The 27,275-nt window shown below is 41.1% G+C and overlaps 27 non-coding genes across 27 annotated transcripts; 9 read left to right on the top strand and 18 right to left on the bottom strand.

The window, feature by feature from the left end:
• Positions 1-146: 146 nt before the first annotated feature.
• On the top strand, positions 147-241 carry TRNAI-UAU (transfer RNA isoleucine (anticodon UAU)). Its single transcript has 2 exons — positions 147-184; positions 206-241. It is a non-coding gene; the product is annotated as a tRNA-Ile (tRNA).
• Positions 242-1,415: 1,174 nt separating this feature from the next.
• On the bottom strand, positions 1,416-1,487 carry TRNAT-UGU (transfer RNA threonine (anticodon UGU)). The gene has a single exon. It is a non-coding gene; the product is annotated as a tRNA-Thr (tRNA).
• A 589-nt stretch (positions 1,488-2,076) lies between these two features.
• Positions 2,077-2,158, bottom strand: TRNAS-GCU (transfer RNA serine (anticodon GCU)). The gene has a single exon. It is a non-coding gene; the product is annotated as a tRNA-Ser (tRNA).
• A 412-nt stretch (positions 2,159-2,570) lies between these two features.
• Positions 2,571-2,665, top strand: TRNAI-UAU (transfer RNA isoleucine (anticodon UAU)). The gene is made up of 2 exons: positions 2,571-2,608; positions 2,630-2,665. It is a non-coding gene; the product is annotated as a tRNA-Ile (tRNA).
• Positions 2,666-3,839: 1,174 nt separating this feature from the next.
• TRNAS-UGA (transfer RNA serine (anticodon UGA)) lies at positions 3,840-3,911 on the bottom strand. The gene has a single exon. It is a non-coding gene; the product is annotated as a tRNA-Ser (tRNA).
• Positions 3,912-4,500: 589 nt separating this feature from the next.
• TRNAS-GCU (transfer RNA serine (anticodon GCU)) lies at positions 4,501-4,582 on the bottom strand. Its single transcript has one exon. It is a non-coding gene; the product is annotated as a tRNA-Ser (tRNA).
• Positions 4,583-4,994: 412 nt separating this feature from the next.
• Positions 4,995-5,089, top strand: TRNAI-UAU (transfer RNA isoleucine (anticodon UAU)). Its single transcript has 2 exons — positions 4,995-5,032; positions 5,054-5,089. It is a non-coding gene; the product is annotated as a tRNA-Ile (tRNA).
• Positions 5,090-6,249: 1,160 nt separating this feature from the next.
• On the bottom strand, positions 6,250-6,321 carry TRNAS-UGA (transfer RNA serine (anticodon UGA)). Its single transcript has one exon. It is a non-coding gene; the product is annotated as a tRNA-Ser (tRNA).
• A 1,083-nt stretch (positions 6,322-7,404) lies between these two features.
• TRNAI-UAU (transfer RNA isoleucine (anticodon UAU)) lies at positions 7,405-7,499 on the top strand. The gene is made up of 2 exons: positions 7,405-7,442; positions 7,464-7,499. It is a non-coding gene; the product is annotated as a tRNA-Ile (tRNA).
• Positions 7,500-8,659: 1,160 nt separating this feature from the next.
• TRNAS-UGA (transfer RNA serine (anticodon UGA)) lies at positions 8,660-8,731 on the bottom strand. The gene has a single exon. It is a non-coding gene; the product is annotated as a tRNA-Ser (tRNA).
• Positions 8,732-11,083: 2,352 nt separating this feature from the next.
• Positions 11,084-11,155, bottom strand: TRNAT-UGU (transfer RNA threonine (anticodon UGU)). Its single transcript has one exon. It is a non-coding gene; the product is annotated as a tRNA-Thr (tRNA).
• Positions 11,156-11,744: 589 nt separating this feature from the next.
• On the bottom strand, positions 11,745-11,826 carry TRNAS-GCU (transfer RNA serine (anticodon GCU)). Its single transcript has one exon. It is a non-coding gene; the product is annotated as a tRNA-Ser (tRNA).
• Positions 11,827-13,507: 1,681 nt separating this feature from the next.
• Positions 13,508-13,579, bottom strand: TRNAT-UGU (transfer RNA threonine (anticodon UGU)). Its single transcript has one exon. It is a non-coding gene; the product is annotated as a tRNA-Thr (tRNA).
• A 589-nt stretch (positions 13,580-14,168) lies between these two features.
• On the bottom strand, positions 14,169-14,250 carry TRNAS-GCU (transfer RNA serine (anticodon GCU)). The gene has a single exon. It is a non-coding gene; the product is annotated as a tRNA-Ser (tRNA).
• A 1,681-nt stretch (positions 14,251-15,931) lies between these two features.
• On the bottom strand, positions 15,932-16,003 carry TRNAS-UGA (transfer RNA serine (anticodon UGA)). The gene has a single exon. It is a non-coding gene; the product is annotated as a tRNA-Ser (tRNA).
• Positions 16,004-16,592: 589 nt separating this feature from the next.
• On the bottom strand, positions 16,593-16,674 carry TRNAS-GCU (transfer RNA serine (anticodon GCU)). The gene has a single exon. It is a non-coding gene; the product is annotated as a tRNA-Ser (tRNA).
• A 412-nt stretch (positions 16,675-17,086) lies between these two features.
• TRNAI-UAU (transfer RNA isoleucine (anticodon UAU)) lies at positions 17,087-17,181 on the top strand. The gene is made up of 2 exons: positions 17,087-17,124; positions 17,146-17,181. It is a non-coding gene; the product is annotated as a tRNA-Ile (tRNA).
• A 1,160-nt stretch (positions 17,182-18,341) lies between these two features.
• TRNAS-UGA (transfer RNA serine (anticodon UGA)) lies at positions 18,342-18,413 on the bottom strand. Its single transcript has one exon. It is a non-coding gene; the product is annotated as a tRNA-Ser (tRNA).
• A 1,083-nt stretch (positions 18,414-19,496) lies between these two features.
• On the top strand, positions 19,497-19,591 carry TRNAI-UAU (transfer RNA isoleucine (anticodon UAU)). Its single transcript has 2 exons — positions 19,497-19,534; positions 19,556-19,591. It is a non-coding gene; the product is annotated as a tRNA-Ile (tRNA).
• Positions 19,592-20,751: 1,160 nt separating this feature from the next.
• On the bottom strand, positions 20,752-20,823 carry TRNAS-UGA (transfer RNA serine (anticodon UGA)). Its single transcript has one exon. It is a non-coding gene; the product is annotated as a tRNA-Ser (tRNA).
• Positions 20,824-21,906: 1,083 nt separating this feature from the next.
• TRNAI-UAU (transfer RNA isoleucine (anticodon UAU)) lies at positions 21,907-22,001 on the top strand. Its single transcript has 2 exons — positions 21,907-21,944; positions 21,966-22,001. It is a non-coding gene; the product is annotated as a tRNA-Ile (tRNA).
• A 1,174-nt stretch (positions 22,002-23,175) lies between these two features.
• Positions 23,176-23,247, bottom strand: TRNAT-UGU (transfer RNA threonine (anticodon UGU)). Its single transcript has one exon. It is a non-coding gene; the product is annotated as a tRNA-Thr (tRNA).
• Positions 23,248-23,836: 589 nt separating this feature from the next.
• TRNAS-GCU (transfer RNA serine (anticodon GCU)) lies at positions 23,837-23,918 on the bottom strand. Its single transcript has one exon. It is a non-coding gene; the product is annotated as a tRNA-Ser (tRNA).
• A 412-nt stretch (positions 23,919-24,330) lies between these two features.
• On the top strand, positions 24,331-24,425 carry TRNAI-UAU (transfer RNA isoleucine (anticodon UAU)). Its single transcript has 2 exons — positions 24,331-24,368; positions 24,390-24,425. It is a non-coding gene; the product is annotated as a tRNA-Ile (tRNA).
• Positions 24,426-25,599: 1,174 nt separating this feature from the next.
• On the bottom strand, positions 25,600-25,671 carry TRNAS-UGA (transfer RNA serine (anticodon UGA)). The gene has a single exon. It is a non-coding gene; the product is annotated as a tRNA-Ser (tRNA).
• A 589-nt stretch (positions 25,672-26,260) lies between these two features.
• On the bottom strand, positions 26,261-26,342 carry TRNAS-GCU (transfer RNA serine (anticodon GCU)). The gene has a single exon. It is a non-coding gene; the product is annotated as a tRNA-Ser (tRNA).
• A 412-nt stretch (positions 26,343-26,754) lies between these two features.
• TRNAI-UAU (transfer RNA isoleucine (anticodon UAU)) lies at positions 26,755-26,849 on the top strand. Its single transcript has 2 exons — positions 26,755-26,792; positions 26,814-26,849. It is a non-coding gene; the product is annotated as a tRNA-Ile (tRNA).
• The last annotated feature ends 426 nt before the right edge of the window (positions 26,850-27,275 follow it).

The following is a 27,275-nucleotide window of genomic DNA, read 5'->3' as shown; positions in this document are numbered from 1 at the left end:
AATCTATTCCGTTTGGACTGTATTTTTAATAGTCATGATAACATGCTAGCATGTGAGTCGATCTTGCACAGTGAATGATGGAGCAGTGTCTGTCATCTACTTGGTCAGCTGTAGATGGCTCACCTGGGGAGATGTGCAAAGAGAGAGCTCCAGTGGCGCAATCGGTTAGCGCGCGGTACTTATACAGCAGTACTTGCACTGAGCCATGCCGAGGTTGTGAGTTCGAGCCTCACCTGGAGCAGCCGTGTTGTTTTTCATAAACCATTTCACAAAAAGTAAAGTTTAAACTCAGAGTATGGACGGCCCTTGCTAGAGAGTCTTTACTTCTTATAGGATCTACGTGTCCTACTCCTCTGGGTGCCAAATATCACATATCCTCCGCGATGCTCAGTTTAAACATTCCATGATGTGCCATCTTGCATTTCATGCAAACACCACATCAGTGCATTTAAAAATACATTTGTAGAATAATAAATATGATGAAAACTGTGTTCTCACATGATAACCATAAACTGAAGAGCTGCAAAAAATGCTGTATCAGCTACTTACAATAAAAGGTGACTCGAAAAAACTAGCAAAAGAAGAGCATCATCATATTAAAGGTTCTATTCACCATCTTGAGTTGCACCATAGCAGCTTATGGTGCCTTTCTGTTCAGAGTGTGCCTCCAATCCCACATTCATTTTTAATTTCTTTGCAGTTTAAAAACCAACAATTACTGCTCGAAGTTCACTTTTCAAAACCATTCAACCTATTAAATGTATTTCTCTAACCTATGAATGTGGTCCATGTTCACTTTTCCTCATCTTCATCTCGATACTCCTTTCCCAGAAACCAGGTTCACTTCTTCATTCAACCCACCCATCCAAAGTCACCAAATCTTTGAAGCAAGTCTGCCTATTCTCCCTTTCTCTCTATGTACAAGATACCTTGTATCATTTGAATGGACAGCAGGAGAGAAGGATATTTATGGTGAGTGGGGGTGGGGTTTTGAGGAGTAACCTCATTTGCCTAAGAGCCGGGGTATCTGGGAAAAAAAGTATTTTATGGGGGAAGACTTTCACATCTCCTTGGTGAAATTTGTAGGGCCTTATAACATCCTTTCTGTGGATGCAGATTCAGTCGGAACAGAGGTCCTAGTCCTCGCTCTGCCTTTCAAAGGAACTGTAAATATGCATGGCTTATTTGGCTTTGCCCGGCAGGGCTTGCCCGGCAGGGTGAGAATGGCGTTTGTCAGGCGTTCGTCAGGCGATCGGAAGGGGTGAGGCAATAATTTATAATTCAATGATCTTCATGATATTTTCTTGATAATATGAAAGCAGGAAAGGGAAGCTTGGCAATAAGCAATCCTAAAGCAAGGTGTGACTCCAGGGAAGAATGACTTGAAAACAACATACAGAAAGACTCATGTAAAAAGGCCCTGATGAGGCTTGAACTCATGACCCCTGGTTTACAAGACCAGTGCTCTGCCACTGAGCTACAAGGCCAGTCTGCACGCAGGATGTAAATTGCAACATGTATTCTTACTGAGGTATGAATATATCTATGATTTTGAGACTCTGTATGGAAACGTAGTTGCATATGAATGTCCACGTGCGCGCACACATTGAAGACCATGCTTAAGGCACTTTTTTTGGAAGTATGAAAAACTACATTTTCATATGAGAAAATAAGAGTTTTCGCATTCAAGACCATACCGATAGCTCTAGTTAGTATGTCTGCAATCAGTGACATATAGAGAACCCACTTATTAGAAGTGATCTGTCTCTGTGGGGCAGACATATGTTAACAGTCATTCATTTGAGACGGCCTAAACTTTAGGAGTAAGAGCTGCTTTCTTATCAATCTATTTATCCAAACTGGTTAATAAGCCAGGAGTGAGTGAAAGGCAATCCTCTGGAAACTCCATGAAAGATCTAATTTCTATTACGCACAAAATACTTCACTTTATTTGACATATTTGTTAAAATGGAACAGTCAGATGATCCCATCTAGCGGATCCTGGCTCTGTCTTGAAAGAGAGTGTAATTATACTACAAGAAATGCTGGCCATCAAAAGAGACTCTGATGGCTTTCCGACGAAGGTGGGATTCGAACCCACGCGTGCAGAGCACAATGGATTAGCAGTCCATTGCCTTAACCACTCGGCCACCTCGTCTGCCCTACAGCCCCATCTGAAACCTTGCTTCACAAAAGGTACTGAAGTGTCAATATACTGTACCTAAAAAAGAAAAAAACAGCTGAGGCAAGATCTCACATTCCACGTCTTCCCCCAATCAGGGACCTACATTTCATTTTTGGGAAATTCTTACTATGTGCTAATTACAAATATTCATAAGATTCCCCTAGACTTTGTCAGAACTGTCAAGATATAATTCTATGGGGTTTTGAATAGACAGAGCATATGTTATAGGACAATTATAGAATCTATTCCGTTTGGACTGTATTTTTAATAGTCATGATAACATGCTAGCATGTGAGTCGATCTTGCACAGTGAATGATGGAGCAGTGTCTGTCATCTACTTGGTCAGCTGTAGATGGCTCACCTGGGGAGATGTGAAAAGAGAGAGCTCCAGTGGCGCAATCGGTTAGCGCGCGGTACTTATACAGCAGTACTTGCACTGAGCCATGCCGAGGTTGTGAGTTCGAGCCTCACCTGGAGCAGCCGTGTTGTTTTTCATAAACCATTTCACAAAAAGTAAAGTTTAAACTCAGAGTATGGACGGCCCTTGCTAGAGAGTCTTTACTTCTTATAGGATCTACGTGTCCTACTCCTCTGGGTGCCAAATATCACATATCCTCCGCGATGCTCAGTTTAAACATTCCATGATGTGCCATCTTGCATTTCATGCAAACACCACATCAGTGCATTTAAAAATACATTTGTAGAATAATAAATATGATGAAAACTGTGTTCTCACATGATAACCATAAACTGAAGTGCTGCAAAAAATGCTGGATCAGCTACTTACAATAAAAGGTGACTCGAAAAAACTAGCAAAAGAAGAGCATCATCATATTAAAGGTTCTATTCACCATCTTGAGTTGCACCATAGCAGCTTATGGTGCTTTTCTGTTCAGAGTGTGCCTCCAATCCCACATTCATTTTTAATTTCTTTGCAGTTTAAAAACCAACAATTACTGCTCGAAGTTCACTTTTCAAAACCATTCAACCTATTAAATGTATTTCTCTAACCTATGAATGTGGTCCATGTTCACTTTTCCTCATCTTCATCTCGATACTCCTTTCCCAGAAACCAGGTTCACTTCTTCATTCAACCCACCCATCCAAAGTCACCAAATCTTTGAAGCAAGTCTGCCTATTCTCCCTTTCTCTCTATGTACAAGATACCTTGTATCATTTGAATGGACAGCAGGAGAGAAGGATATTTATGGTGAGTGGGGGTGGGGTTTTGAGGAGTAACCTCATTTGCCTAAGAGCCGGGGTATCTGGGAAAAAAAGTATTTTATGGGGGAAGACTTTCACATCTCCTTGGTGAAATTTGTAGGGCCTTATAACATCCTTTCTGTGGATGCAGATTCAGTCGGAACAGAGGTCCTAGTCCTCGCTCTGCCTTTCAAAGGAACTGTAAATATGCATGGCTTATTTGGCTTTGCCCGGCAGGGCTTGCCCGGCAGGGTGAGAATGGCGTTTGTCAGGCGTTCGTCAGGCGATCGGAAGGGGTGATGCAATAATTTATAATTCAATGATCTTCATGATATTTTCTTGATAATATGAAAGCAGGAAAGGGAAGCTTGGCAATAAGCAATCCTAAAGCAAGGTGTGACTCCAGGGAAGAATGACTTGAAAACAACATACAGAAAGACTCATGTAAAAAGGCCCTGATGAGGCTTGAACTCATGACCCCTGGTTTTCAAGACCAGTGCTCTGCCACTGAGCTACAAGGCCAGTCTGCACGCAGGATGTAAATTGCAACATGTATTCTTACTGAGGTATGAATATATCTATGATTTTGAGACTCTGTATGGAAACGTAGTTGCATATGAATGTCCACGTGCGCGCACACATTGAAGACCATGCTTAAGGCACTTTTTTTGGAAGTATGAAAAACTACATTTTCATATGAGAAAATAAGAGTTTTCGCATTCAAGACCATACCGATAGCTCTAGTTAGTATGTCTGTAATCAGTGACATATAGAGAACCCACTTATTAGAAGTGATCTGTCTCTGTGGGGCAGACATATGTTAACAGTCATTCATTTGAGACGGCCTAAACTTTAGGAGTAAGAGCTGCTTTCTTATCAATCTATTTATCCAAACTGGTTAATAAGCCAGGAGTGAGTGAAAGGCAATCCTCTGGAAACTCCATGAAAGATCTAATTTCTATTACGCACAAAATACTTCACTTTATTTGACATATTTGTTAAAATGGAACAGTCAGATGATCCCATCTAGCGGATCCTGGCTCTGTCTTGAAAGAGAGTGTAATTATACTACAAGAAATGCTGGCCATCAAAAGAGACTCTGATGGCTTTCCGACGAAGGTGGGATTTGAACCCACGCGTGCAGAGCACAATGGATTAGCAGTCCATCGCCTTAACCACTCGGCCACCTCGTCTGCCCTACAGCCCCATCTGAAACCTTGTTTCACAAAAGGTACTGAAGTGTCAATATACTGTACCTAAAAAAGAAAAAAACAGCTGAGGCAAGATCTCACATTCCACGTCTTCCCCCAATCAGGGACCTACATTTCATTTTTGGGAAATTCTTACTATGTGCTAATTACAAATATTCATAAGATTCCCCTAGACTTTGTCAGAACTGTCAAGATATAATTCTATGGGGTTTTGAATAGACAGAGCATATGTTATAGGACAATTATAGAATCTATTCCGTTTGGACTGTATTTTTAATAGTCATGATAACATGCTAGCATGTGAGTCGATCTTGCACAGTGAATGATGGAGCAGTGTCTGTCATCTACTTGGTCAGCTGTAGATGGCTCACCTGGGGAGATGTGCAAAGAGAGAGCTCCAGTGGCGCAATCGGTTAGCGCGCGGTACTTATACAGCAGTACTTGCACTGAGCCATGCCGAGGTTGTGAGTTCGAGCCTCACCTGGAGCAGCCGTGTTGTTTTTCATAAACCATTTCACAAAAAGTAAAGTTTAAACTCAGAGTATGGACGGCCCTTGCTAGAGAGTCTTTACTTCTTATAGGATCTACGTGTCCTACTCCTCTGGGTGCCAAATATCACATATCCTCCGCGATGCTCAGTTTAAACATTCCATGATGTGCCATCTTGCATTTCATGCAAACACCACATCAGTGCATTTAAAAATACATTTGTAGAATAATAAATATGATGAAAACAGTGTTCTCACATGATAACCATAAACTGAAGAGCTGCAAAAAATGCTGTATCAGCTACTTACAATAAAAGGTGACTCGAAAAAACTAGCAAAAGAAGAGCATCATCATATTAAAGGTTCTATTCACCATCTTGAGTTGCACCATAGCAGCTTATGGTGCCTTTCTGTTCAGAGTGTGCCTCCAATCCCACATTCATTTTTAATTTCTTTGCAGTTTAAAAACCAACAATTACTGCTCGAAGTTCACTTTTCAAAACCATTCAACCTATTAAATGTATTTCTCTAACCTATGAATGTGGTCCATGTTCACTTTTCCTCATCTTCATCTCGATACTCCTTTCCCAGAAACCAGGTTCACTTCTTCATTCAACCCACCCATCCAAGGTCACCAAATCTTTGAAGCAAGTCTGCCTATTCTCCCTTTCTCTCTATGTACAAGATACCTTGTATCATTTGAATGGACAGCAGGAGAGAAGGATATTTATGGTGAGTGGGGGTGGGGTTTTGAGGAGTAACCTCATTTGCCTAAGAGCCGGGGTATCTGGGAAAAAAAGTATTTTATGGGGGAAGACTTTCACATCTCCTTGGTGAAATTTGTAGGGCCTTATAACATCCTTTCTGTGGATGCAGATTCAGTCGGAACAGAGGTCCTAGTCCTCGCTCTGCCTTTCAAAGGAACTGTAAATATGCATGGCTTATTTGGCTTTGCCCGGCAGGGTGAGAATGGCGTTTGTCAGGCGTTCGTCAGGCGATCGGAAGGGGTGATGCAATAATTTATAATTCAATGATCTTCATGATATTTTCTTGATAATATGAAAGCAGGAAAGGGAAGCTTGGCAATAAGCAATCCTAAAGCAAGGTGTGACTCCAGGGAAGAATGACTTGAAAACAACATACAGAAAGACTCATGTAAAAAGGCCCTGAAGAGGCTTGAACTCATGACCCCTGGTTTTCAAGACCAGTGCTCTGCCACTGAGCTACAAGGCCAGTCTGCACGCAGGATGTAAATTGCAACATGTATTCTTACTGAGGTATGAATATATCTATGATTTTGAGACTCTGTATGGAAACGTAGTTGCATATGAATGTCCACGTGCGCGCACACATTGAAGACCATGCTTAAGGCACTTTTTTTGGAAGTATGAAAAACTACATTTTCATATGAGAAAATAAGAGTTTTCGCATTCAAGACCATACCGATAGCTCTAGTTAGTATGTCTGTAATCAGTGACATATAGAGAACCCACTTATTAGAAGTGATCTGTCTCTGTGGGGCAGACATATGTTAACAGTCATTCATTTGAGACGGCCTAAACTTTAGGAGTAAGAGCTGCTTTCTTATCAATCTATTTATCCAAACTGGTTAATAAGCCAGGAGTGAGTGAAAGGCAATCCTCTGGAAACTCCATGAAAGATCTAATTTCTATTACGCACAAAATACTTCACTTTATTTGACATATTTGTTAAAATGGAACAGTCAGATGATCCCATCTAGCGGATCCTGGCTCTGTCTTGAAAGAGAGTGTAATTATACTACAAGAAATGCTGGCCATCAAAAGAGACTCTGATGGCTTTCCGACGAAGTTGGGATTTGAACCCACGCGTGCAGAGCACAATGGATTAGCAGTCCATCGCCTTAACCACTCGGCTACCTCGTCTGCCCTACAACCCCATCTGAAACCTTGTTTCACAAAAGGTACTGAAGTGTCAATATACTGTACCTAAAAAAGAAAAAAACAGCTGAGGCAAGATCTCACATTCCACGTCTTCCCCCAATCAGGGACCTACATTTCATTTTTGGGAAATTCTTACTATGTGCTAAATACAAATATTCATAAGATTCCCCTAGACTTTGTCAGAACTGTCAAGATATAATTCTATGGGGTTTTGAATAGACAGAGCATATGTTATAGGACAATTATAGAATCTATTCCGTTTGGACTGTATTTTTAATAGTCATGATAACATGCTAGCATGTGAGTCGATCTTGCACAGTGAATGATGGAGCAGTGTCTGTCATCTACTTGGTCAGCTGTAGATGGCTCACCTGGGGAGATGTGCAAAGAGAGAGCTCCAGTGGCGCAATCGGTTAGCGCGCGGTACTTATACAGCAGTACTTGCACTGAGCCATGCCGAGGTTGTGAGTTTGAGCCTCACCTGGAGCAGCCGTGTTGTTTTTCATAAACCATTTCACAAAAAGTAAAGTTTAAACTCAGAGTATGGACGGCCCTTGCTAGAGAGTCTTTACTTCTTATAGGATCTACGTGTCCTACTCCTCTGGGTGCCAAATATCACATATCCTCCGCGATGCTCAGTTTAAACATTCCATGATGTGCCATCTTGCATTTCATGCAAACACCACATCAGTGCATTTAAAAATACATTTGTAGAATAATAAATATGATGAAAACTGTGTTCTCACATGATAACCATAAACTGAAGAGCTGCAAAAAATGCTGTATCAGCTACTTACAATAAAAGGTGACTCGAAAAAACTAGCAAAAGAAGAGCATCATCATATTAAAGGTTCTATTCACCATCTTGAGTTGCACCATAGCAGCTTATGGTGCCTTTCTGTTCAGAGTGTGCCTCCAATCCCACATTCATTTTTAATTTCTTTGCAGTTTAAAAACCAACAATTACTGCTCGAAGTTCACTTTTCAAAACCATTCAACCTATTAAATGTATTTCTCTAACCTATGAATGTGGTCCATGTTCACTTTTCCTCATCTTCATCTCGATACTCCTTTCCCAGAAACCAGGTTCACTTCTTCATTCAACCCACCCATCCAAAGTCACCAAATCTTTGAAGCAAGTCTGCCTATTCTCCCTTTCTCTCTATGTACAAGATACCTTGTATCATTTGAATGGACAGCAGGAGAGAAGGATATTTATGGTGAGTGGGGGTGGGGTTTTGAGGAGTAACCTCATTTGCCTAAGAGCCGGGGTATCTGGGAAAAAAAGTATTTTATGGGGGAAGACTTTCACATCTCCTTGGTGAAATTTGTAGGGCCTTATAACATCCTTTCTGTGGATGCAGATTCAGTCGGAACAGAGGTCCTAGTCCTCGCTCTGCCTTTCAAAGGAACTGTAAATATGCATGGCTTATTTGGCTTTGACCGGCAGGGTGAGAATGGCGTTTGTCAGGCGTTCGTCAGGCGATCGGAAGGGGTGATGCAATAATTTATAATTCAATGATCTTCATGATATTTTCTTGATAATATGAAAGCAGGAAAGGGAAGCTTGGCAATAAGCAATCCTAAAGCAAGGTGTGACTCCAGGGAAGAATGACTTGAAAACAACATACAGAAAGACTCATGTAAAAAGGCCCTGATGAGGCTTGAACTCATGACCCCTGGTTTTCAAGACCAGTGCTCTGCCACTGAGCTACAAGGCCAATCTGCACGCAGGATGTAAATTGCAACATGTATTCTTACTGAGGTATGAATATATCTATGATTTTGAGACTCTGTATGGAAACGTAGTTGCATATGAATGTCCACGTGCGCGCACACATTGAAGACCATGCTTAAGGCACTTTTTTTGGAAGTATGAAAAACTACATTTTCATATGAGAAAATAAGAGTTTTCGCATTCAAGACCATACCGATAGCTCTAGTTAGTATGTCTGTAATCAGTGACATATAGAGAACCCACTTATTAGAAGTGATCTGTCTCTGTGGGGCAGACATATGTTAACAGTCATTCATTTGAGACGGCCTAAACTTTAGGAGTAAGAGCTGCTTTCTTATCAATCTATTTATCCAAACTGGTTCATAAGCCAGGAGTGAGTGAAAGGCAATCCTCTGGAAACTCCATGAAAGATCTAATTTCTATTACGCACAAAATACTTCACTTTATTTGACATATTTGTTAATATGGAACAGTCAGATGATCCCATCTAGCGGATCCTGGCTCTGTCTTGAAAGAGAGTGTAATTATACTACAAGAAATGCTGGCCATCAAAAGAGACTCTGATGGCTTTCCGACGAAGGTGGGATTCGAACCCACGCATGCAGTGCACAATGGATTAGCAGTCCATCGCCTTAACCACTCGGCCACCTCGTCTGCCCTACAGCCCCATCTGAAACCTTGCTTCACAAAAGGTACTGAAGTGTCAATATACTGTACCTAAAAAAGAAAAAAACAGCTGAGGCAAGATCTCACATTCCACGTCTTCCCCCAATCAGGGACCTACATTTCATTTTTGGGAAATTCTTACTATGTGCTAATTACAAATATTCATAAGATTCCCCTAGACTTTGTCAGAACTGTCAAGATATAATTCTATGGGGTTTTGAATAGACAGAGCATATGTTATAGGACAATTATAGAATCTATTCCGTTTGGACTGTATTTTTAATAGTCATGATAACATGCTAGCATGTGAGTCGATCTTGCACAGTGAATGATGGAGCAGTGTCTGTCATCTACTTGGTCAGCTGTAGATGGCTCACCTGGGGAGATGTGAAAAGAGAGAGCTCCAGTGGCGCAATCGGTTAGCGCGCGGTACTTATACAGCAGTACTTGCACTGAGCCATGCCGAGGTTGTGAGTTCGAGCCTCACCTGTAGCAGCCGTGTTGATTTTCATAAACCATTTCACAAAAAGTAAAGTTTAAACTCAGAGTATGGACGGCCCTTGCTAGAGAGTCTTTACTTCTTATAGGATCTACGTGTCCTACTCCTCTGGGTGCCAAATATCACATATCCTCCGCGATGCTCAGTTTAAACATTCCATGATGTGCCATCTTGCATTTCATGCAAACACCACATCAGTGCATTTAAAAATACATTTGTAGAATAATAAATATGATGAAAACAGTGTTCTCACATGATAACCATAAACTGAAGAGCTGCAAAAAATGCTGTATCAGCTACTTACAATAAAAGGTGACTCGAAAAAACTAGCAAAAGAACAGCATCATCATATTAAAGGTTCTATTCACCATCTTGAGTTGCACCATAGCAGCTTATGGTGCTTTTCTGCTCAGAGTGTGCCTCCAATCCCACATTCATTTTTAATTTCTTTGCAGTTTAAAAACCAACAATTACTGCTCGAAGTTCACTTTTCAAAACCATTCAACCTATTAAATGTATTTCTCTAACCTATGAATGTGGTCCATGTTCACTTTTCCTCATCTTCATCTCGATACTCCTTTCCCAGAAACCAGGTTCACTTCTTCATTCAACCCACCCATCCAAGGTCACCAAATCTTTGAAGCAAGTCTGCCTATTCTCCCTTTCTCTCTATGTACAAGATACCTTGTATCATTTGAATGGACAGCAGGAGAGAAGGATATTTATGGTGAGTGGGGGTGGGGTTTTGAGGAGTAACCTCATTTGCCTAAGAGCCGGGGTATCTGGGAAAAAAAGTATTTTATGGGGGAAGACTTTCACATCTCCTTGGTGAAATTTGTAGGGCCTTATAACATCCTTTCTGTGGATGCAGATTCAGTCGGAACAGAGGTCCTAGTCCTCGCTCTGCCTTTCAAAGGAACTGTAAATATGCATGGCTTATTTGGCTTTGCCCGGCAGGGCTTGCCCGGCAGGGTGAGAATGGCGTTTGTCAGGCGTTCGTCAGGCGATCGGAAGGGGTGAGGCAATAATTTATAATTCAATGATCTTCATGATATTTTCTTGATAATATGAAAGCAGGAAAGGGAAGCTTGGCAATAAGCAATCCTAAAGCAAGGTGTGGCTCCAGGGAAGAATGACTTGAAAACAACATACAGAAAGACTCATGTAAAAAGGCCCTGATGAGGCTTGAACTCATGACCCCTGGTTTACAAGACCAGTGCTCTGCCACTGAGCTACAAGGCCAGTCTGCACGCAGGATGTAAATTGCAACATGTATTCTTACTGAGGTATGAATATATCTATGATTTTGAGACTCTGTATGGAAACGTAGTTGCATATGAATGTCCACGTGTGCGCACACATTGAAGACCATGCTTAAGGCACTTTTTTTGGAAGTATGAAAAACTACATTTTCATATGAGAAAATAAGAGTTTTCGCATTCAAGACCATACCGATAGCTCTAGTTAGTATGTCTGCAATCAGTTACATATAGAGAACCCACTTATTAGAAGTGATCTGTCTCTGTGGGGCAGACATATGTTAACAGTCATTCATTTGAGACGGCCTAAACTTTAGGAGTAAGAGCTGCTTTCTTATCAATCTATTTATCCAAACTGGTTAATAAGCCAGGAGTGAGTGAAAGGCAATCCTCTGGAAACTCCATGAAAGATCTAATTTCTATTACGCACAAAATACTTCACTTTATTTGACATATTTGTTAAAATGGAACAGTCAGATGATCCCATCTAGCGGATCCTGGCTCTGTCTTGAAAGAGAGTGTAATTATACTACAAGAAATGCTGGCCATCAAAAGATACTCTGATGGCTTTCCGACGAAGGTGGGATTCGAACCCACGCGTGCAGAGCACAATGGATTAGCAGTCCATCGCCTTAACCACTCGGCCACCTCGTCTGCCCTACAGCCCCATCTGAAACCTTGCTTCACAAAAGGTACTGAAGTGTCAATATACTGTACCTAAAAAAGAAAAAAACAGCTGAGGCAAGATCTCACATTCCACGTCTTCCCCCAATCAGGGACCTACATTTCATTTTTGGGAAATTCTTACTATGTGCTAATTACAAATATTCATAAGATTCCCCTAGACTTTGTCAGAACTGTCAAGATATAATTCTATGGGGTTTTGAATAGACAGAGCATATGTTATAGGACAATTATAGAATCTATTCCGTTTGGACTGTATTTTTAATAGTCATGATAACATGCTAGCATGTGAGTCGATCTTGCACAGTGAATGATGGAGCAGTGTCTGTCATCTACTTGGTCAGCTGTAGATGGCTCACCTGGGGAGATGTGAAAAGAGAGAGCTCCAGTGGCGCAATCGGTTAGCGCGCGGTACTTATACAGCAGTACTTGCACTGAGCCATGCCGAGGTTGTGAGTTCGAGCCTCACCTGTAGCAGCCGTGTTGATTTTCATAAACCATTTCACAAAAAGTAAAGTTTAAACTCAGAGTATGGACGGCCCTTGCTAGAGAGTCTTTACTTCTTATAGGATCTACGTGTCCTACTCCTCTGGGTGCCAAATATCACATATCCTCCGCGATGCTCAGTTTAAACATTCCATGATGTGCCATCTTGCATTTCATGCAAACACCACATCAGTGCATTTAAAAATACATTTGTAGAATAATAAATATGATGAAAACAGTGTTCTCACATGATAACCATAAACTGAAGAGCTGCAAAAAATGCTGTATCAGCTACTTACAATAAAAGGTGACTCGAAAAAACTAGCAAAAGAAGAGCATCATCATATTAAAGGTTCTATTCACCATCTTGAGTTGCACCATAGCAGCTTATGGTGCTTTTCTGCTCAGAGTGTGCCTCCAATCCCACATTCATTTTTAATTTCTTTGCAGTTTAAAAACCAACAATTACTGCTCGAAGTTCACTTTTCAAAACCATTCAACCTATTAAATGTATTTCTCTAACCTATGAATGTGGTCCATGTTCACTTTTCCTCATCTTCATCTCGATACTCCTTTCCCAGAAACCAGGTTCACTTCTTCATTCAACCCACCCATCCAAGGTCACCAAATCTTTGAAGCAAGTCTGCCTATTCTCCCTTTCTCTCTATGTACAAGATACCTTGTATCATTTGAATGGACAGCAGGAGAGAAGGATATTTATGGTGAGTGGGGGTGGGGTTTTGAGGAGTAACCTCATTTGCCTAAGAGCCGGGGTATCTGGGAAAAAAAGTATTTTATGGGGGAAGACTTTCACATCTCCTTGGTGAAATTTGTAGGGCCTTATAACATCCTTTCTGTGGATGCAGATTCAGTCGGAACAGAGGTCCTAGTCCTCGCTCTGCCTTTCAAAGGAACTGTAAATATGCATGGCTTATTTGGCTTTGCCCGGCAGGGCTTGCCCGGCAGGGTGAGAATGGCGTTTGTCAGGCGTTCGTCAGGCGATCGGAAGGGGTGAGGCAATAATTTATAATTCAATGATCTTCATGATATTTTCTTGATAATATGAAAGCAGGAAAGGGAAGCTTGGCAATAAGCAATCCTAAAGCAAGGTGTGGCTCCAGGGAAGAATGACTTGAAAACAACATACAGAAAGACTCATGTAAAAAGGCCCTGATGAGGCTTGAACTCATGACCCCTGGTTTACAAGACCAGTGCTCTGCCACTGAGCTACAAGGCCAGTCTGCACGCAGGATGTAAATTGCAACATGTATTCTTACTGAGGTATGAATATATCTATGATTTTGAGACTCTGTATGGAAACGTAGTTGCATATGAATGTCCACGTGTGCGCACACATTGAAGACCATGCTTAAGGCACTTTTTTTGGAAGTATGAAAAACTACATTTTCATATGAGAAAATAAGAGTTTTCGCATTCAAGACCATACCGATAGCTCTAGTTAGTATGTCTGCAATCAGTTACATATAGAGAACCCACTTATTAGAAGTGATCTGTCTCTGTGGGGCAGACATATGTTAACAGTCATTCATTTGAGACGGCCTAAACTTTAGGAGTAAGAGCTGCTTTCTTATCAATCTATTTATCCAAACTGGTTAATAAGCCAGGAGTGAGTGAAAGGCAATCCTCTGGAAACTCCATGAAAGATCTAATTTCTATTACGCACAAAATACTTCACTTTATTTGACATATTTGTTAAAATGGAACAGTCAGATGATCCCATCTAGCGGATCCTGGCTCTGTCTTGAAAGAGAGTGTAATTATACTACAAGAAATGCTGGCCATCAAAAGATACTCTGATGGCTTTCCGACGAAGGTGGGATTCGAACCCACGCGTGCAGAGCACAATGGATTAGCAGTCCATCGCCTTAACCACTCGGCCACCTCGTCTGCCCTACAGCCCCATCTGAAACCTTGCTTCACAAAAGGTACTGAAGTGTCAATATACTGTACCTAAAAAAGAAAAAAACAGCTGAGGCAAGATCTCACATTCCACGTCTTCCCCCAATCAGGGACCTACATTTCATTTTTGGGAAATTCTTACTATGTGCTAATTACAAATATTCATAAGATTCCCCTAGACTTTGTCAGAACTGTCAAGATATAATTCTATGGGGTTTTGAATAGACAGAGCATATGTTATAGGACAATTATAGAATCTATTCCGTTTGGACTGTATTTTTAATAGTCATGATAACATGCTAGCATGTGAGTCGATCTTGCACAGTGAATGATGGAGCAGTGTCTGTCATCTACTTGGTCAGCTGTAGATGGCTCACCTGGGGAGATGTGAAAAGAGAGAGCTCCAGTGGCGCAATCGGTTAGCGCGCGGTACTTATACAGCAGTACTTGCACTGAGCCATGCCGAGGTTGTGAGTTCGAGCCTCACCTGTAGCAGCCGTGTTGATTTTCATAAACCATTTCACAAAAAGTAAAGTTTAAACTCAGAGTATGGACGGCCCTTGCTAGAGAGTCTTTACTTCTTATAGGATCTACGTGTCCTACTCCTCTGGGTGCCAAATATCACATATCCTCCGCGATGCTCAGTTTAAACATTCCATGATGTGCCATCTTGCATTTCATGCAAACACCACATCAGTGCATTTAAAAATACATTTGTAGAATAATAAATATGATGAAAACAGTGTTCTCACATGATAACCATAAACTGAAGAGCTGCAAAAAATGCTGTATCAGCTACTTACAATAAAAGGTGACTCGAAAAAACTAGCAAAAGAAGAGCATCATCATATTAAAGGTTCTATTCACCATCTTGAGTTGCACCATAGCAGCTTATGGTGCTTTTCTGCTCAGAGTGTGCCTCCAATCCCACATTCATTTTTAATTTCTTTGCAGTTTAAAAACCAACAATTACTGCTCGAAGTTCACTTTTCAAAACCATTCAACCTATTAAATGTATTTCTCTAACCTATGAATGTGGTCCATGTTCACTTTTCCTCATCTTCATCTCGATACTCCTTTCCCAGAAACCAGGTTCACTTCTTCATTCAACCCACCCATCCAAGGTCACCAAATCTTTGAAGCAAGTCTGCCTATTCTCCCTTTCTCTCTATGTACAAGATACCTTGTATCATTTGAATGGACAGCAGGAGAGAAGGATATTTATGGTGAGTGGGGGTGGGGTTTTGAGGAGTAACCTCATTTGCCTAAGAGCCGGGGTATCTGGGAAAAAAAGTATTTTATGGGGGAAGACTTTCACATCTCCTTGGTGAAATTTGTAGGGCCTTATAACATCCTTTCTGTGGATGCAGATTCAGTCGGAACAGAGGTCCTAGTCCTCGCTCTGCCTTTCAAAGGAACTGTAAATATGCATGGCTTATTTGGCTTTGCCCGGCAGGGCTTGCCCGGCAGGGTGAGAATGGCGTTTGTCAGGCGTTCGTCAGGCGATCGGAAGGGGTGATGCAATAATTTATAATTCAATGATCTTCATGATATTTTCTTGATAATATGAAAGCAGGAAAGGGAAGCTTGGCAATAAGCAATCCTAAAGCAAGGTGTGACTCCAGGGAAGAATGACTTGAAAACAACATACAGAAAGACTCATGTAAAAAGGCCCTGATGAGGCTTGAACTCATGACCCCTGGTTTTCAAGACCAGTGCTCTGCCACTGAGCTACAAGGCCAGTCTGCACGCAGGATGTAAATTGCAACATGTATTCTTACTGAGGTATGAATATATCTATGATTTTGAGACTCTGTATGGAAACGTAGTTGCATATGAATGTCCACGTGCGCGCACACATTGAAGACCATGCTTAAGGCACTTTTTTTGGAAGTATGAAAAACTACATTTTCATATGAGAAAATAAGAGTTTTCGCATTCAAGACCATACCGATAGCTCTAGTTAGTATGTCTGTAATCAGTGACATATAGAGAACCCACTTATTAGAAGTGATCTGTCTCTGTGGGGCAGACATATGTTAACAGTCATTCATTTGAGACGGCCTAAACTTTAGGAGTAAGAGCTGCTTTCTTATCAATCTATTTATCCAAACTGGTTAATAAGCCAGGAGTGAGTGAAAGGCAATCCTCTGGAAACTCCATGAAAGATCTAATTTCTATTACGCACAAAATACTTCACTTTATTTGACATATTTGTTAAAATGGAACAGTCAGATGATCCCATCTAGCGGATCCTGGCTCTGTCTTGAAAGAGAGTGTAATTATACTACAAGAAATGCTGGCCATCAAAAGAGACTCTGATGGCTTTCCGACGAAGGTGGGATTTGAACCCACGCGTGCAGAGCACAATGGATTAGCAGTCCATCGCCTTAACCACTCGGCCACCTCGTCTGCCCTACAGCCCCATCTGAAACCTTGTTTCACAAAAGGTACTGAAGTGTCAATATACTGTACCTAAAAAAGAAAAAAACAGCTGAGGCAAGATCTCACATTCCACGTCTTCCCCCAATCAGGGACCTACATTTCATTTTTGGGAAATTCTTACTATGTGCTAATTACAAATATTCATAAGATTCCCCTAGACTTTGTCAGAACTGTCAAGATATAATTCTATGGGGTTTTGAATAGACAGAGCATATGTTATAGGACAATTATAGAATCTATTCCGTTTGGACTGTATTTTTAATAGTCATGATAACATGCTAGCATGTGAGTCGATCTTGCACAGTGAATGATGGAGCAGTGTCTGTCATCTACTTGGTCAGCTGTAGATGGCTCACCTGGGGAGATGTGCAAAGAGAGAGCTCCAGTGGCGCAATCGGTTAGCGCGCGGTACTTATACAGCAGTACTTGCACTGAGCCATGCCGAGGTTGTGAGTTCGAGCCTCACCTGGAGCAGCCGTGTTGTTTTTCATAAACCATTTCACAAAAAGTAAAGTTTAAACTCAGAGTATGGACGGCCCTTGCTAGAGAGTCTTTACTTCTTATAGGATCTACGTGTCCTACTCCTCTGGGTGCCAAATATCACATATCCTCCGCGATGCTCAGTTTAAACATTCCATGATGTGCCATCTTGCATTTCATGCAAACACCACATCAGTGCATTTAAAAATACATTTGTAGAATAATAAATATGATGAAAACAGTGTTCTCACATGATAACCATAAACTGAAGAGCTGCAAAAAATGCTGTATCAGCTACTTACAATAAAAGGTGACTCGAAAAAACTAGCAAAAGAAGAGCATCATCATATTAAAGGTTCTATTCACCATCTTGAGTTGCACCATAGCAGCTTATGGTGCCTTTCTGTTCAGAGTGTGCCTCCAATCCCACATTCATTTTTAATTTCTTTGCAGTTTAAAAACCAACAATTACTGCTCGAAGTTCACTTTTCAAAACCATTCAACCTATTAAATGTATTTCTCTAACCTATGAATGTGGTCCATGTTCACTTTTCCTCATCTTCATCTCGATACTCCTTTCCCAGAAACCAGGTTCACTTCTTCATTCAACCCACCCATCCAAGGTCACCAAATCTTTGAAGCAAGTCTGCCTATTCTCCCTTTCTCTCTATGTACAAGATACCTTGTATCATTTGAATGGACAGCAGGAGAGAAGGATATTTATGGTGAGTGGGGGTGGGGTTTTGAGGAGTAACCTCATTTGCCTAAGAGCCGGGGTATCTGGGAAAAAAAGTATTTTATGGGGGAAGACTTTCACATCTCCTTGGTGAAATTTGTAGGGCCTTATAACATCCTTTCTGTGGATGCAGATTCAGTCGGAACAGAGGTCCTAGTCCTCGCTCTGCCTTTCAAAGGAACTGTAAATATGCATGGCTTATTTGGCTTTGCCCGGCAGGGTGAGAATGGCGTTTGTCAGGCGTTCGTCAGGCGATCGGAAGGGGTGATGCAATAATTTATAATTCAATGATCTTCATGATATTTTCTTGATAATATGAAAGCAGGAAAGGGAAGCTTGGCAATAAGCAATCCTAAAGCAAGGTGTGACTCCAGGGAAGAATGACTTGAAAACAACATACAGAAAGACTCATGTAAAAAGGCCCTGAAGAGGCTTGAACTCATGACCCCTGGTTTTCAAGACCAGTGCTCTGCCACTGAGCTACAAGGCCAGTCTGCACGCAGGATGTAAATTGCAACATGTATTCTTACTGAGGTATGAATATATCTATGATTTTGAGACTCTGTATGGAAACGTAGTTGCATATGAATGTCCACGTGCGCGCACACATTGAAGACCATGCTTAAGGCACTTTTTTTGGAAGTATGAAAAACTACATTTTCATATGAGAAAATAAGAGTTTTCGCATTCAAGACCATACCGATAGCTCTAGTTAGTATGTCTGTAATCAGTGACATATAGAGAACCCACTTATTAGAAGTGATCTGTCTCTGTGGGGCAGACATATGTTAACAGTCATTCATTTGAGACGGCCTAAACTTTAGGAGTAAGAGCTGCTTTCTTATCAATCTATTTATCCAAACTGGTTAATAAGCCAGGAGTGAGTGAAAGGCAATCCTCTGGAAACTCCATGAAAGATCTAATTTCTATTACGCACAAAATACTTCACTTTATTTGACATATTTGTTAAAATGGAACAGTCAGATGATCCCATCTAGCGGATCCTGGCTCTGTCTTGAAAGAGAGTGTAATTATACTACAAGAAATGCTGGCCATCAAAAGAGACTCTGATGGCTTTCCGACGAAGTTGGGATTTGAACCCACGCGTGCAGAGCACAATGGATTAGCAGTCCATCGCCTTAACCACTCGGCTACCTCGTCTGCCCTACAGCCCCATCTGAAACCTTGTTTCACAAAAGGTACTGAAGTGTCAATATACTGTACCTAAAAAAGAAAAAAACAGCTGAGGCAAGATCTCACATTCCACGTCTTCCCCCAATCAGGGACCTACATTTCATTTTTGGGAAATTCTTACTATGTGCTAAATACAAATATTCATAAGATTCCCCTAGACTTTGTCAGAACTGTCAAGATATAATTCTATGGGGTTTTGAATAGACAGAGCATATGTTATAGGACAATTATAGAATCTATTCCGTTTGGACTGTATTTTTAATAGTCATGATAACATGCTAGCATGTGAGTCGATCTTGCACAGTGAATGATGGAGCAGTGTCTGTCATCTACTTGGTCAGCTGTAGATGGCTCACCTGGGGAGATGTGCAAAGAGAGAGCTCCAGTGGCGCAATCGGTTAGCGCGCGGTACTTATACAGCAGTACTTGCACTGAGCCATGCCGAGGTTGTGAGTTTGAGCCTCACCTGGAGCAGCCGTGTTGTTTTTCATAAACCATTTCACAAAAAGTAAAGTTTAAACTCAGAGTATGGACGGCCCTTGCTAGAGAGTCTTTACTTCTTATAGGATCTACGTGTCCTACTCCTCTGGGTGCCAAATATCACATATCCTCCGCGATGCTCAGTTTAAACATTCCATGATGTGCCATCTTGCATTTCATGCAAACACCACATCAGTGCATTTAAAAATACATTTGTAGAATAATAAATATGATGAAAACTGTGTTCTCACATGATAACCATAAACTGAAGAGCTGCAAAAAATGCTGTATCAGCTACTTACAATAAAAGGTGACTCGAAAAAACTAGCAAAAGAAGAGCATCATCATATTAAAGGTTCTATTCACCATCTTGAGTTGCACCATAGCAGCTTATGGTGCCTTTCTGTTCAGAGTGTGCCTCCAATCCCACATTCATTTTTAATTTCTTTGCAGTTTAAAAACCAACAATTACTGCTCGAAGTTCACTTTTCAAAACCATTCAACCTATTAAATGTATTTCTCTAACCTATGAATGTGGTCCATGTTCACTTTTCCTCATCTTCATCTCGATACTCCTTTCCCAGAAACCAGGTTCACTTCTTCATTCAACCCACCCATCCAAAGTCACCAAATCTTTGAAGCAAGTCTGCCTATTCTCCCTTTCTCTCTATGTACAAGATACCTTGTATCATTTGAATGGACAGCAGGAGAGAAGGATATTTATGGTGAGTGGGGGTGGGGTTTTGAGGAGTAACCTCATTTGCCTAAGAGCCGGGGTATCTGGGAAAAAAAGTATTTTATGGGGGAAGACTTTCACATCTCCTTGGTGAAATTTGTAGGGCCTTATAACATCCTTTCTGTGGATGCAGATTCAGTCGGAACAGAGGTCCTAGTCCTCGCTCTGCCTTTCAAAGGAACTGTAAATATGCATGGCTTATTTGGCTTTGACCGGCAGGGTGAGAATGGCGTTTGTCAGGCGTTCGTCAGGCGATCGGAAGGGGTGATGCAATAATTTATAATTCAATGATCTTCATGATATTTTCTTGATAATATGAAAGCAGGAAAGGGAAGCTTGGCAATAAGCAATCCTAAAGCAAGGTGTGACTCCAGGGAAGAATGACTTGAAAACAACATACAGAAAGACTCATGTAAAAAGGCCCTGATGAGGCTTGAACTCATGACCCCTGGTTTTCAAGACCAGTGCTCTGCCACTGAGCTACAAGGCCAATCTGCACGCAGGATGTAAATTGCAACATGTATTCTTACTGAGGTATGAATATATCTATGATTTTGAGACTCTGTATGGAAACGTAGTTGCATATGAATGTCCACGTGCGCGCACACATTGAAGACCATGCTTAAGGCACTTTTTTTGGAAGTATGAAAAACTACATTTTCATATGAGAAAATAAGAGTTTTCGCATTCAAGACCATACCGATAGCTCTAGTTAGTATGTCTGTAATCAGTGACATATAGAGAACCCACTTATTAGAAGTGATCTGTCTCTGTGGGGCAGACATATGTTAACAGTCATTCATTTGAGACGGCCTAAACTTTAGGAGTAAGAGCTGCTTTCTTATCAATCTATTTATCCAAACTGGTTAATAAGCCAGGAGTGAGTGAAAGGCAATCCTCTGGAAACTCCATGAAAGATCTAATTTCTATTACGCACAAAATACTTCACTTTATTTGACATATTTGTTAAAATGGAACAGTCAGATGATCCCATCTAGCGGATCCTGGCTCTGTCTTGAAAGAGAGTGTAATTATACTACAAGAAATGCTGGCCATCAAAAGAGACTCTGATGGCTTTCCGACGAAGTTGGGATTTGAACCCACGCGTGCAGAGCACAATGGATTAGCAGTCCATCGCCTTAACCACTCGGCCACCTCGTCTGCCCTACAGCCCCATCTGAAACCTTGTTTCACAAAAGGTACTGAAGTGTCAATATACTGTACCTAAAAAAGAAAAAAACAGCTGAGGCAAGATCTCACATTCCACGTCTTCCCCCAATCAGGGACCTACATTTCATTTTTGGGAAATTCTTACTATGTGCTAATTACAAATATTCATAAGATTCCCCTAGACTTTGTCAGAACTGTCAAGATATAATTCTATGGGGTTTTGAATAGACAGAGCATATGTTATAGGACAATTATAGAATCTATTCCGTTTGGACTGTATTTTTAATAGTCATGATAACATGCTAGCATGTGAGTCGATCTTGCACAGTGAATGATGGAGCAGTGTCTGTCATCTACTTGGTCAGCTGTAGATGGCTCACCTGGGGAGATGTGCAAAGAGAGAGCTCCAGTGGCGCAATCGGTTAGCGCGCGGTACTTATACAGCAGTACTTGCACTGAGCCATGCCGAGGTTGTGAGTTCGAGCCTCACCTGGAGCAGCCGTGTTGTTTTTCATAAACCATTTCACAAAAAGTAAAGTTTAAACTCAGAGTATGGACGGCCCTTGCTAGAGAGTCTTTACTTCTTATAGGATCTACGTGTCCTACTCCTCTGGGTGCCAAATATCACATATCCTCCGCGATGCTCAGTTTAAACATTCCATGATGTGCCATCTTGCATTTCATGCAAACACCACATCAGTGCATTTAAAAATACATTTGTAGAATAATAAATATGATGAAAACTGTGTTCTCACATGATAACCATAAACTGAAGAGCTGCAAAAAATGCTGTATCAGCTACTTACAATAAAAGGTGACTCGAAAAAACTAGCAAAAGAAGAGCATCATCATATTAAAGGTTCTATTCACCATCTTGAGTTGCACCATAGCAGCTTATGGTGCCTTTCTGTTCAGAGTGTGCCTCCAATCCCACATTCATTTTTAATTTCTTTGCAGTTTAAAAACCAACAATTACTGCTCGAAGTTCACTTTTCAAAACCATTCAACCTATTAAATGTATTTCTCTAACCTATGAATGTGGTCCATGTTCACTTTTCCTCATCTTCATCTCGATACTCCTTTCCCAGAAACCAGGTTCACTTCTTCATTCAACCCACCCATCCAAAGTCACCAAATCTTTGAAGCAAGTCTGCCTATTCTCCCTTTCTCTCTATGTACAAGATACCTTGTATCATTTGAATGGACAGCAGGAGAGAAGGATATTTATGGTGAGTGGGGGTGGGGTTTTGAGGAGTAACCTCATTTGCCTAAGAGCCGGGGTATCTGGGAAAAAAAGTATTTTATGGGGGAAGACTTTCACATCTCCTTGGTGAAATTTGTAGGGCCTTATAACATCCTTTCTGTGGATGCAGATTCAGTCGGAACAGAGGTCCTAGTCCTCGCTCTGCCTTTCAAAGGAACTGTAAATATGCATGGCTTATTTGGCTTTGCCCGGCAGGGCTTGCCCGGCAGGGTGAGAATGGCGTTTGTCAGGCGTTCGTCAGGCGATCGGAAGGGGTGAGGCAATAATTTATAATTCAATGATCTTCATGATATTTTCTTGATAATATGAAAGCAGGAAAGGGAAGCTTGGCAATAAGCAATCCTAAAGCAAGGTGTGACTCCAGGGAAGAATGACTTGAAAACAACATACAGAAAGACTCATGTAAAAAGGCCCTGATGAGGCTTGAACTCATGACCCCTGGTTTACAAGACCAGTGCTCTGCCACTGAGCTACAAGGCCAGTCTGCACGCAGGATGTAAATTGCAACATGTATTCTTACTGAGGTATGAATATATCTATGATTTTGAGACTCTGTATGGAAACGTAGTTGCATATGAATGTCCACGTGCGCGCACACATTGAAGACCATGCTTAAGGCACTTTTTTTGGAAGTATGAAAAACTACATTTTCATATGAGAAAATAAGAGTTTTCGCATTCAAGACCATACCGATAGCTCTAGTTAGTATGTCTGCAATCAGTGACATATAGAGAACCCACTTATTAGAAGTGATCTGTCTCTGTGGGGCAGACATATGTTAACAGTCATTCATTTGAGACGGCCTAAACTTTAGGAGTAAGAGCTGCTTTCTTATCAATCTATTTATCCAAACTGGTTAATAAGCCAGGAGTGAGTGAAAGGCAATCCTCTGGAAACTCCATGAAAGATCTAATTTCTATTACGCACAAAATACTTCACTTTATTTGACATATTTGTTAAAATGGAACAGTCAGATGATCCCATCTAGCGGATCCTGGCTCTGTCTTGAAAGAGAGTGTAATTATACTACAAGAAATGCTGGCCATCAAAAGAGACTCTGATGGCTTTCCGACGAAGGTGGGATTCGAACCCACGCGTGCAGAGCACAATGGATTAGCAGTCCATTGCCTTAACCACTCGGCCACCTCGTCTGCCCTACAGCCCCATCTGAAACCTTGCTTCACAAAAGGTACTGAAGTGTCAATATACTGTACCTAAAAAAGAAAAAAACAGCTGAGGCAAGATCTCACATTCCACGTCTTCCCCCAATCAGGGACCTACATTTCATTTTTGGGAAATTCTTACTATGTGCTAATTACAAATATTCATAAGATTCCCCTAGACTTTGTCAGAACTGTCAAGATATAATTCTATGGGGTTTTGAATAGACAGAGCATATGTTATAGGACAATTATAGAATCTATTCCGTTTGGACTGTATTTTTAATAGTCATGATAACATGCTAGCATGTGAGTCGATCTTGCACAGTGAATGATGGAGCAGTGTCTGTCATCTACTTGGTCAGCTGTAGATGGCTCACCTGGGGAGATGTGAAAAGAGAGAGCTCCAGTGGCGCAATCGGTTAGCGCGCGGTACTTATACAGCAGTACTTGCACTGAGCCATGCCGAGGTTGTGAGTTCGAGCCTCACCTGGAGCAGCCGTGTTGTTTTTCATAAACCATTTCACAAAAAGTAAAGTTTAAACTCAGAGTATGGACGGCCCTTGCTAGAGAGTCTTTACTTCTTATAGGATCTACGTGTCCTACTCCTCTGGGTGCCAAATATCACATATCCTCCGCGATGCTCAGTTTAAACATTCCATGATGTGCCATCTTGCATTTCATGCAAACACCACATCAGTGCATTTAAAAATACATTTGTAGAATAATAAATATGATGAAAACTGTGTTCTCACATGATAACCATAAACTGAAGTGCTGCAAAAAATGCTGGATCAGCTACTTACAATAAAAGGTGACTCGAAAAAACTAGCAAAAGAAGAGCATCATCATATTAAAGGTTCTATTCACCATCTTGAGTTGCACCATAGCAGCTTATGGTGCTTTTCTGTTCAGAGTGTGCCTCCAATCCCACATTCATTTTTAATTTCTTTGCAGTTTAAAAACCAACAATTACTGCTCGAAGTTCACTTTTCAAAACCATTCAACCTATTAAATGTATTTCTCTAACCTATGAATGTGGTCCATGTTCACTTTTCCTCATCTTCATCTCGATACTCCTTTCCCAGAAACCAGGTTCACTTCTTCATTCAACCCACCCATCCAAAGTCACCAAATCTTTGAAGCAAGTCTGCCTATTCTCCCTTTCTCTCTATGTACAAGATACCTTGTATCATTTGAATGGACAGCAGGAGAGAAGGATATTTATGGTGAGTGGGGGTGGGGTTTTGAGGAGTAACCTCATTTGCCTAAGAGCCGGGGTATCTGGGAAAAAAAGTATTTTATGGGGGAAGACTTTCACATCTCCTTGGTGAAATTTGTAGGGCCTTATAACATCCTTTCTGTGGATGCAGATTCAGTCGGAACAGAGGTCCTAGTCCTCGCTCTGCCTTTCAAAGGAACTGTAAATATGCATGGCTTATTTGGCTTTGCCCGGCAGGGCTTGCCCGGCAGGGTGAGAATGGCGTTTGTCAGGCGTTCGTCAGGCGATCGGAAGGGGTGATGCAATAATTTATAATTCAATGATCTTCATGATATTTTCTTGATAATATGAAAGCAGGAAAGGGAAGCTTGGCAATAAGCAATCCTAAAGCAAGGTGTGACTCCAGGGAAGAATGACTTGAAAACAACATACAGAAAGACTCATGTAAAAAGGCCCTGATGAGGCTTGAACTCATGACCCCTGGTTTTCAAGACCAGTGCTCTGCCACTGAGCTACAAGGCCAGTCTGCACGCAGGATGTAAATTGCAACATGTATTCTTACTGAGGTATGAATATATCTATGATTTTGAGACTCTGTATGGAAACGTAGTTGCATATGAATGTCCACGTGCGCGCACACATTGAAGACCATGCTTAAGGCACTTTTTTTGGAAGTATGAAAAACTACATTTTCATATGAGAAAATAAGAGTTTTCGCATTCAAGACCATACCGATAGCTCTAGTTAGTATGTCTGTAATCAGTGACATATAGAGAACCCACTTATTAGAAGTGATCTGTCTCTGTGGGGCAGACATATGTTAACAGTCATTCATTTGAGACGGCCTAAACTTTAGGAGTAAGAGCTGCTTTCTTATCAATCTATTTATCCAAACTGGTTAATAAGCCAGGAGTGAGTGAAAGGCAATCCTCTGGAAACTCCATGAAAGATCTAATTTCTATTACGCACAAAATACTTCACTTTATTTGACATATTTGTTAAAATGGAACAGTCAGATGATCCCATCTAGCGGATCCTGGCTCTGTCTTGAAAGAGAGTGTAATTATACTACAAGAAATGCTGGCCATCAAAAGAGACTCTGATGGCTTTCCGACGAAGGTGGGATTTGAACCCACGCGTGCAGAGCACAATGGATTAGCAGTCCATCGCCTTAACCACTCGGCCACCTCGTCTGCCCTACAGCCCCATCTGAAACCTTGTTTCACAAAAGGTACTGAAGTGTCAATATACTGTACCTAAAAAAGAAAAAAACAGCTGAGGCAAGATCTCACATTCCACGTCTTCCCCCAATCAGGGACCTACATTTCATTTTTGGGAAATTCTTACTATGTGCTAATTACAAATATTCATAAGATTCCCCTAGACTTTGTCAGAACTGTCAAGATATAATTCTATGGGGTTTTGAATAGACAGAGCATATGTTATAGGACAATTATAGAATCTATTCCGTTTGGACTGTATTTTTAATAGTCATGATAACATGCTAGCATGTGAGTCGATCTTGCACAGTGAATGATGGAGCAGTGTCTGTCATCTACTTGGTCAGCTGTAGATGGCTCACCTGGGGAGATGTGCAAAGAGAGAGCTCCAGTGGCGCAATCGGTTAGCGCGCGGTACTTATACAGCAGTACTTGCACTGAGCCATGCCGAGGTTGTGAGTTCGAGCCTCACCTGGAGCAGCCGTGTTGTTTTTCATAAACCATTTCACAAAAAGTAAAGTTTAAACTCAGAGTATGGACGGCCCTTGCTAGAGAGTCTTTACTTCTTATAGGATCTACGTGTCCTACTCCTCTGGGTGCCAAATATCACATATCCTCCGCGATGCTCAGTTTAAACATTCCATGATGTGCCATCTTGCATTTCATGCAAACACCACATCAGTGCATTTAAAAATACATTTGTAGAATAATAAATATGATGAAAACAGTGTTCTCACATGATAACCATAAACTGAAGAGCTGCAAAAAATGCTGTATCAGCTACTTACAATAAAAGGTGACTCGAAAAAACTAGCAAAAGAAGAGCATCATCATATTAAAGGTTCTATTCACCATCTTGAGTTGCACCATAGCAGCTTATGGTGCCTTTCTGTTCAGAGTGTGCCT

The sequence above is a fragment of the Triturus cristatus genome, chromosome 12 (genome assembly GCF_964204655.1).
Source record: "Triturus cristatus chromosome 12, aTriCri1.1, whole genome shotgun sequence".
Taxonomy (NCBI): Eukaryota; Metazoa; Chordata; class Amphibia; order Caudata; family Salamandridae; genus Triturus; species Triturus cristatus.
The sequence above is the reverse complement of the archived record's forward strand: the minus strand, read 5'-3'. Positions and strand labels throughout refer to the sequence as shown.